The sequence below is a fragment of the Propithecus coquereli genome, unplaced genomic scaffold, assembly GCF_000956105.1.
Source record: "Propithecus coquereli isolate 6110/MARCELLA unplaced genomic scaffold, Pcoq_1.0 Scaffold88, whole genome shotgun sequence".
In the NCBI taxonomy this organism is placed as follows: Eukaryota; Metazoa; Chordata; class Mammalia; order Primates; family Indriidae; genus Propithecus; species Propithecus coquereli.
In genome coordinates, this window is record NW_012155062.1 from 7,533,495 (window position 1) to 7,542,877 (window position 9,383).

The following is a 9,383-nucleotide window of genomic DNA, read 5'->3' on the forward strand; positions in this document are numbered from 1 at the left end:
GTTCTCAGTATGACTGCTGTTGGCGTATATGAAAGCCTCTGATTTGTGTGTATTGATTTTATATCCTGAGACTTTACTGAATTCATTTATCAATTCCAGGAGCTAAAATATTGTTTTTAAAAAATAAAATGCTTATGGAGTTGTATTGAAGATTAAATAAGATAACAAGTAAAAGATGTTAACAAAGTTTTTTAAAAAAGGAATTGCTCATTGGAGTATTTTGGATTTTGGATTTTCGGATTAGGAATGCTCAATCAGTATGTATTTTGCAAGTATTCCAAAATCTGAAAAAATTCAAAATCTGAAACACTTCTGATCCCAAGCATTTTGAATCAGGGATACTCAATCTGTAATACTAATAAGAATGTCATAGATAATATAAGAAAACATAGAACATAATATTTTTTATAAACTTTGAGGAAGACTTCCTAAGCAACTACAAAACCCAGTTCTCCTACAGTTAAATAAGCTGACAGATTTCACTACAGGAAGATTTTAGAACTTTTGAATATCAAAAGACAACATAAACAAAGTTTTCAGAAAAGGAATTAATAGAAGAATATAGGAAATAGGAAAATAATAGTAAATGCTAGTAGGAAAAATGTATAGAAGAGACACATGAATAAATCTGTATATGCGAAGAGCTCCTAACAAATCACTAAGAACAAAAGATAAATAACCCAATAGAACAGTAGTTGCAAAACCAAGTGCTGGCAGAGACCACACGGCTCCCTGGGGGAGATCAGTGGCCCGTTGCGAGAGGAGACCCCGCCCACTGGAGGAGGAGCCTTTCTTCTGCTTTAGCCCTTTGTTGCCAAGCCGGCTCAGTGTTGTCAGAGCCTTCACGTTTTCAAGAGAAGCTGGAAATATGGATTTAAACAATGCTAAGTATCCCAATTTCTAAATGTTGCCAACTGGTTTAATTTGAAAAGAACTATAAACCCTGTGCAGAATGAGCAAAACATATGTCTTTAAACTTTGTGGTAGAAAAATGTGAACAAAGATTATAAATAGGCCATTCATAGAAGCACAAATGGCCAAAAGGAATTTGAAAATATGACTGACTTTTCTTAGTCAGAAAAAGGCAAAATGAAATCACAAGATACATTTTTTACCCATCATATCATCATATTAGCTAGAATGAATGAAGAAAAATGAATAATATTGATATATTATTCCTTAACCTTTAAGGAAATGGGTAATTGTATATTCAGTTGCTAGGAGGTTAGATGTTGATATCTTATTACTGAATGACAGGCTTTTGACACTATCAAAATTGAAATTTTAAGGCCATGTCCTTTGATTTAGTATTTCTATTTCTAAATATTTATTCTACAAAAATATTTTTACCTGTGTCAAAATACGCATTTACTATTCTTTGTTATATTGCTTATAGTTATGAAACACTGGAAAACTCATTCTCTATGAAAGGACAATTGAGTTAAAGAAATTGTGGTTGAATGTGCACCGTGTAATACTCTGTAGCCTCTGAAAAGGATGAGTTAGCTCTTGATGGTGTTGGAAAAGCTCCAAGGCACAGCGCGTGAAAAAAGCAAGTTATAGAACAGTACTTATATGACCTCACTTAAGTGGAAAATTATTTGTACATATACATGTGTGTTTAAAAATGTATAGCGACCCGTCTGAAAGTTTCTATTCCAACTGCGAACCATCTTATCTTTGGAAAAAAGTGTGATTGATGGTGGTGGTAGTGTTGTAGTACGTGTGGGCATATTACCTTTTTCTTTAGATCAGATTGAGCAAACTATCTGTAAGGGACTGGATAGTAAATATTTTAGGTTTTGTGAGTGTATTAGGTAGGGTTCTCCAGAGAACCAGAGGAGATTGATTATGGGAGTTACACACGTGATTATGGAGGCTGAAAATTCCCATGATCTGCTGTCTACAACCTGGAGACCCGGGAAAGCCAGTGGTGTCATTAGTCTGAGTCCAAAGGTCTGAGAACCAGGATCCCCTATGTGTGAGGACAGAAGATGGATGTCCCAGCTCAAGAAGGGACAGTTTGTCCTTCCTTCACCTTTTGTTCTATCTGGGCCCTCAATAGATTGGATGAGGCCCCCCCGCATTGGTGGGGGCAGATCTTCTTTCCTCCATCTACTGATTTAAATGCTAATCTCTTCTGGAAACACTTTCACAGACAAACTCAGAAATAATGTTTTACCAGCTATCTGGGTATTCCTTAGCCCTACCAAGTTGATGTATAAAATTAACCATCACAATGCATTAGTGGACGCAAATACAGGGCTGAGAGCAGTGCCTGGCACATGGCAGATGCTGGTGAGAGTTGCTGCTGCTGTTACCTAACGCTGTCCCCTGGTAATGGCACTCATCAGTGTTTGCAGCCAGTGTGTAGCTCTCTTTGGCTGAAGTTAGTTTTCTTAGGCAAACTTAAGACAGTTTATTTATTACATGGAATCTCCCAATTAACTTCCACTGTCCTACAAAAAGAACAAAGGAAGGAGTGTGCATCCCTTTGGGAGGAGCACAGGGACCCTGCCTCAGGAGCATGCACACCGGCACATCTCCATCTGAATAATACCCTGCCCCTCACAGCGATGTCCAAGACTTCTTTATTAGCTCTCTGTATCACCAGCACATAGTGAGGAAACCGACACACATGAGGAGTATGAATCAATATTTTTGAACTGATTTAAATGTGAAAAACTCTCCTGCTATAAACACACATGGAAAAGCATGACATGAGCTACACAGAGTTGATGGTAAAAAGTTTTAGAGTAAAAAACACAAATATCTATAGAGTGGCAATTAAAAGAAAATAATACCCACAGAGTTAACCACAGCCACTGTGGGAGTCAGGGGACTCAGGAGACTCTGTTTTCTTGTCTTTTCTGTACTGTTAATTTTTCTGTAGTGAAGATGTTTAACCATGACAGTGAAAGTAGAGTAAGAAACACAGTTCCTCTACCATCCGACCCCAGAGTGATCTCCAAGGGGCACCTGGTGGCTGAGCAAAGTATAAGAGGACTTAAGTGATTAAAAAGATCCCACCAGAGGATCCTATTGGAAGAGGGGTGCAGAGATAAGGGGTGTGTATAAGAGGGGTGGAGTCTGCAGAGAGGAGAGCAGAGCATGTTGCCTGCTTGTAGGAGCTGGGGACTTGCCTAAGAGCAGGAAGGCTGTAGGGTGCCAGGGGACAGGGGGAGAGAATGGCTGAGTGTGAATGTCACTGGGCAGTGGCTCTCAGTAAAGGGTTGCATGTCTCATGGGAAGTATTCCCTTTCTCAAAGACCTTTGGTTCTATACATTGTGTTTTATTTGGTGACATTTATTTATGAGGACATGAACTTTGCTGAATGATTTCTGTTGCTTTTTCCATTTTTTAAACTTCTTGCTCAAACATGATGCCCATGGGCTGCTGTCCTGTGGGTCAGGTTAACTCTAAGAGAGTTGTGTAGATGGGACTCCTGTGTTGGCTGGGCTATGGGATGAGATGGGTTCTGAGATCCCTCTTAACACTAAAGCTCCATAACTCCTTAGGGGTGGAAGACTAGACCCCACGTCTCACTCAGCTATGGTCCCATTTCTCTGACTACCATTAATTAGAGCAAGAATGTCTTGGAAGGGGCTTTGAGTCTAAACTGTGATGACCATCCTCTCACCTTGCATGATAATGGTGTTCCTTTGAGCTACGGGCACATCTGGATGAAGGCTGAGGTGCAGAAATGTTCCCCAGGTCAGAGGCATGAGTCTCCTAAGTGTCCCACGATGACCTTCTCTTCCTGGAACATGGTTCCCTTTGAAAAAGCTTTCTAACTTTTTATAACAACATTCTTGTCTCCTCCCTGGAGCTCTACTGAGTTAAAATGCAAGCCAATTAAATGTCATTTAAGACCACGGAGACAATACAGCTTTGAGGGCACATGTTGTCTGTGAATCACCACTCTGAGGCCCCTTTGACCCAGAAAGGAGGGATGACATTGGGTTTTGATGTGGGTTCAAATTACCCTGTGATCCACATTTCTCCCTCTACTTTGAAGAGCCGTGTGAAAATGGTTTCTTGTTCTCTCCTGATCCCTATAGTATCTCAGAAAAAAGATCCAAGTGGACATGTTGGCTTTTAAAAATGCTCACTTTTTTCATAATGTGATTGAATAAGAATTTCACACTTCCAAGTTAGAGCATTCCTTCTTAGACCTGACCCTGAAGAATGCAATCATTTATGTGGTCTGGGGTGGTGTGGAACTGGGTTATGTCCCACTTCCATGAAGTACAGAACTTCATAACCAAGTTGTACTGGCAGCAATTATTGACAGCGGCTCTCTGTTGGCCTGCAGGTTTAAGGCCCAGCCTCTGTCCAGGAGTTTGAGAGCTTCCTGAATTTGTCTCGATCTATTTTCCAACCTTCACCATGATGCCTTACAAAGAACTCCAAGCTCAAGTGGCCCACATGCACTCTTCTCTGAATAGGTCTTAGCATTCATTAATTCACTTATTCAACAAATGTTTATCTAGTGCTTATTGTTGCAGTGAACAAGACCATGTCATACCAGATTTCAAGGTATTTATAGTTCTAACTCTTCTTTCTTTTAACTCAGTGTCCCAAGTCTCTCTGAGCCTGAGCGTTATTCTTTCCTCCGAGGCCAACTCAAATTTCATCTCTTTGTGAGGTGCTTCTGGCTCATTTCACTTTAAACTTCTGACTACAAATTTCTATCAACTCTCAGCCGCAATCCTTCATTTCTCTGGTAATTTACACCCACATCTTCTCTCTACTTCCACCTCTGCCTATCAGTTAATAACCTCATCTCTTACATCACAGAGAAAACAGAAGCAAGGAGGGAATAACCCATTTTTTCCACCTACATATCTGTCAAAGATCCTACATTTGGATATACACTGCCTACTTCTATCAAAGGCCAGTGGCCCCATCCCTCTTGCCTGCTTAAGGGATCTTTTCTGGCAAGTACTTCCCTTTTCTCATGAAAAACGCACTTTACCTCTCTGCTGAATTGTTACCCTAAGCATTCAAATATACTGCAATAATTTTGAGTAGGAAAAAGAAAACCCTCCCTAGACCTCAGGTCTCCCTCAACTATGGTCCCATTTCTCTGTTCCCCTTTAGAGCAATAATGTCTGGCGATAGGTGTCTTCATTTCCCTCTGCATCTCTGGTAGCACACATGGGCAGGCTGTCATACTCTATTCTGCTGAAACCTCTTTTGTCAAGTCCCTGGTGGCTCTCAGTCCTCATCTCATTCCACGCCCCCCACGAGTGTTGGACACAGTTTATCAATGGCTTCCTTCTCCTTTTTCCTTGGCTTCTCGGACACCATGCTCTTCTGGTTTTCCTCTCTCATCTTTAGCTGCCTTTCTAAGGGTCTTGCTGACTCCTCGTCCCCATGACCTCTTTGTGGTGCAGGGCCCCGGTTCCCTTCTCTGCACGTTTCTGGTCTTACCCAGCCCTGTGAACACTTAGAACCCCGTTTATACTCTGATGAAGCTCAAGTGCGTATCTCCAGCCCTGCCTCGGTCCCTCTGCCACACCCGACTCAGATCCAGAGTCGTGTGTTTAGTTTTTCACGCTCCCAGGGTGGTTTCTGAACACTCTTGATCAGATGCTGTGATAAAATCCTTCTAACCATGCAATGACTTCCAGGCACATCCAGGATTAAATCAGACTCACACCCTGACTGCTGTCTGCTCTAGCTGCACAACTTCTTTGTAGTCCCTCCAGTAAACAAGGACACTTGTAGTTACCTCTACCGATCATATTAACTCCCTCACTTTACTTAGGTCTTGTCTCCTGTGTCACCTTCTCAGAGGGCTTCCTTAGCTGCCCCGTCTAAAACAGCAGTCTCCCTAAACTCCCATCACACTCCATCCCCTAACCCTGCTTCAAGTTTCTTCCCTGCACATACACCTGTCATTAGACAACGCACCTATTTGTTAATTGTCTGTCTCCTGCCCTAGAAAGTACATTCCATGAGGTCAGGGATTTTGTCTCGCTCATCCCCAGATCCCGTGTACCTAGAACAGTGTCTGGCACACAGTAGACCCTTAATAAACGTGTTGAATGAACGTGTGGATGTTCCAGGCAATAGTGATCTTGCCTTTCCCTAAAGAGCTGCTGCATTTTTTAATCTACACACACGTGGCCAGAAGTGCTGCCTTGTTGCCGCTTTTGTCCCTATGTTCCATTCTGCCAGCTCAGTGGCAGACAGTGCAAGACGGGGTCTCTGCTGTGCTCTTACCCAGCACGATTTTCTGCACCAGTGAGCGTTCAATGTGTGTACATTGATGTCCTAATGACTTAGGTTTTCCTTCTGATGAAAACATTTCTGAAGGAAGTTTTAGTAAACTTAAATCAAATCCTGGTCTAAGGGAACACAAGTCCTAATTGATAAGTGGAAAATTATTCCTAAAACTCCAACTGTGGGAGAGGGCTCTCCCCAGGGATGAAGCAGAGAGAAGTGTAAAACCAGATTCCAGTGTGCTGGGCTCCTGCTGCCTCCGAAGCACAGAGGGTCAGTCGCTCTTCACGTGTTCTAGGTTCCTGAGACCATACAAACGCACTTGCGTAAGTATCTCACTGTAGAACTGAGAGAAGGTTCCTGCTGGTATCCCATGTCCTGCCTCCCCTGATTATGAAACGCCCTTGCTTCTCTGTGCTTCATGTGTAGTGTTTTACTCGAAACTTCCCTCCTTGGATGACTCTGGAGTGTTTTGCTGCCCGTTAGTCCTCTCTCCCTGTTTGAGGTGGGCTTCTGCAGGGCAGGCACCAAGCCTTCCCCTTGGATGCAGGCAGAGCCACCCCAGCACCCAGGCTGCTACGTAGCGGGGCCATCAGAGCATGTTTATTGACTGAACGAGTCAGCATAGAAATGCAATCCTATTTAGGATAAAGATGGAACTGTTTGATGCCTTTGTTACTTAATCCCTTGTGCTACATGCCATTTCCTCCCACTCAGGGGCAGCTGCCTGAGAGAGCACAGGTCCTGGTCTGCCACAGCTGAGAAGCAGCTGGGAATTGATCACCTCTGCTCTGGGCGTGGGAGTCCGGGGGTCTAGTCCAGCCCTGCCTCCAACTAGCTGTATGTCTTCGGATCTAGGAGTGCCTCCCTCTCATCACCTACACCCAGACAACCAGTGAACGTGTGTCCTCTGGACACAGAAACAGTCGTACGACAGACACCTTGACCTCTCACTTATCTGAAATGCTCAAGTACTGGGGTTATGAATATGCCCTGAAAAGGGCTTTTACTTCAAAGTTAAGAGTTGGGATAAATTTAAAATACCATTCACCTTGGGCCTATATTCCCTAAGGGAAAACAAGAAACCATTTAGAAGCAAAGCAAGATGCATAAAGGGACCGAGAAACTCTATAATGTGTCTCACCTTGCCTTCAACCAATGACACTTACACATTCATTCCACAAATGTTTATTGGTCACTACGTGCCCACGAGCCAGGATTGCTGTGGGACCTCGGGTGGTCACAGGTGATCAGATTCGTGAGGTCCTCACCCTTCTGGGGCTCAGATTCTTTGTTTCTAAAATGAAAAGTTAGAAAAGATGTTCTCCAAGAGGCTTTCTAGTTTGAAACGTCTGTGATTCTAATCAGCCAAGGAAACAGTTCCTTGCTTCTCCTTTATATATCTATTAAAATCTTGGGTAAGTGAATTTAACCATTTTTTGAGATTTAACCAGACTTAAGTCCTGCAAAATTTCACACTTTCTCGGAAGATGAACAATGAGATATTCCGGTGATGGGGGAAGACGCATGACTCTCTTTTGCTTAGCACCAAGCCACCACTAGGTAGGAACACATCAAATCCTTTCTGCTCATCTCTGAAACTGACCCGTGTCTTCACATATGGCTTCGTTTGAGGGACTGATTAATTTTTCATGCCTGTAATTCCGTGACTCAGCCCCATACAATGACATGACTTCGGAAGGCCTGTCATAAATCCAGTGATTTTTTACAAGTCCTGCTGTTACATGAGCAGCTGGGCTGCTATGGATGGGACTGCTCATTAGTTCTGACGGCAAAGCACAGGAAGCTCTGAGTTCTTAAAGGCCCTTCCCTCTATTTCTTCTTCCATGGCTTCGCCACATTCTACCCTTCTCAGCATGGTCCGTAAAATCCAAGGTCAACTGTTCCTGAAACAGCACAGGGATTTACGAAGCAGGCCAAGACAGCGAAAGTCTCCCGAGTTGATACATCTCAGGAAAGAATCCAGGTTCAAAATGAGTTTAGCATCTACCTTAAAAGAAAAAGAATTGTCCAGCGTGAGGAACGCTGATTCCCAGGGTTCGCATCCAGTCTGTTAGCCACAGCAGCTGTGCTTTCGAGGTCTCAGGAGAAAGGAGAGCTCCGCAGACCTGAACTGCAGCACTCCGCTTGGGAAGGAGAATGCGGACTCATAAGGCTGGCGCCTGTCAAGTGAAATTTTCTCTGCTTTGAAACAAGAAACATTTTCTCTTTTCAACGAATGAGGCTTGATACAATGAGGAGTGATACACTTGAGGTTCCAATTCCCTTAGTTCAATGCCAACATTTTTCCTGTGTTTATCTATTTTCTATCTCTTACATCTAGATTATGAGTCCCTGCTCTTAGCCCAGTACATGGTGCAGAGAAAGCTCTTAAGCGCTGAGTGGGCGTCTGACTCTGTTCTCTGACACGGTGCCCTTTGCCATGCTGACAGAAAGTGCTTGTGTTTAGAGTGTGGAGTTTAGGTATGTTTATTCTCCTCTTGGTAATTTCCAGACATTAACCAAAGAGCAAAATCTACCTACACAAGTCAGTGGATTCTGGAGAAGAAATGTAATGAGCCTGACAATCAGCTCCTGAAGCTCTGGAGCTGCCCAACGATGGGGACATACTGCCTGTCATGAAAGTATTTCTTCTTCGTCCACTTTTCAAAGATTTATTAATGATCTATTGTGGGTCAGGAACTTTTCTGGGTTCCCAGGATACAAAGTTAGATAAGACATGGTCCTTCCCCATGAAGGGAGGATGATAGATGTAGGATTGCATGCTTACAAAAAAAAAAGAATGTCCAATTAGATTTGTATTTCAGATACACTAGGAATTAGTATTTCAGTTTAAGTATACTCTGTGTAATATGTGAGACATACTTACACTAAAAAAAATTCCTAGTCTATCTGAAATTCAAATTTAACTCGGTATCCTGTATTTTATTCCTATATTACAGTGGCACCCACTGTAGTAGTCCTTTGAACAGAATGTTATCTGAGTTCAGGGGAGACAACCTAATTCTTCTTAAGCAAGGAAGAGAAAATTCCTCAGTGCTATTCAAACAGTAGGTATTAACTCATTTAATCTCTCATAATGGTTGTCACTATTACCCCATTTTTCAGATGGGGAAACTGAGGGCCAGAG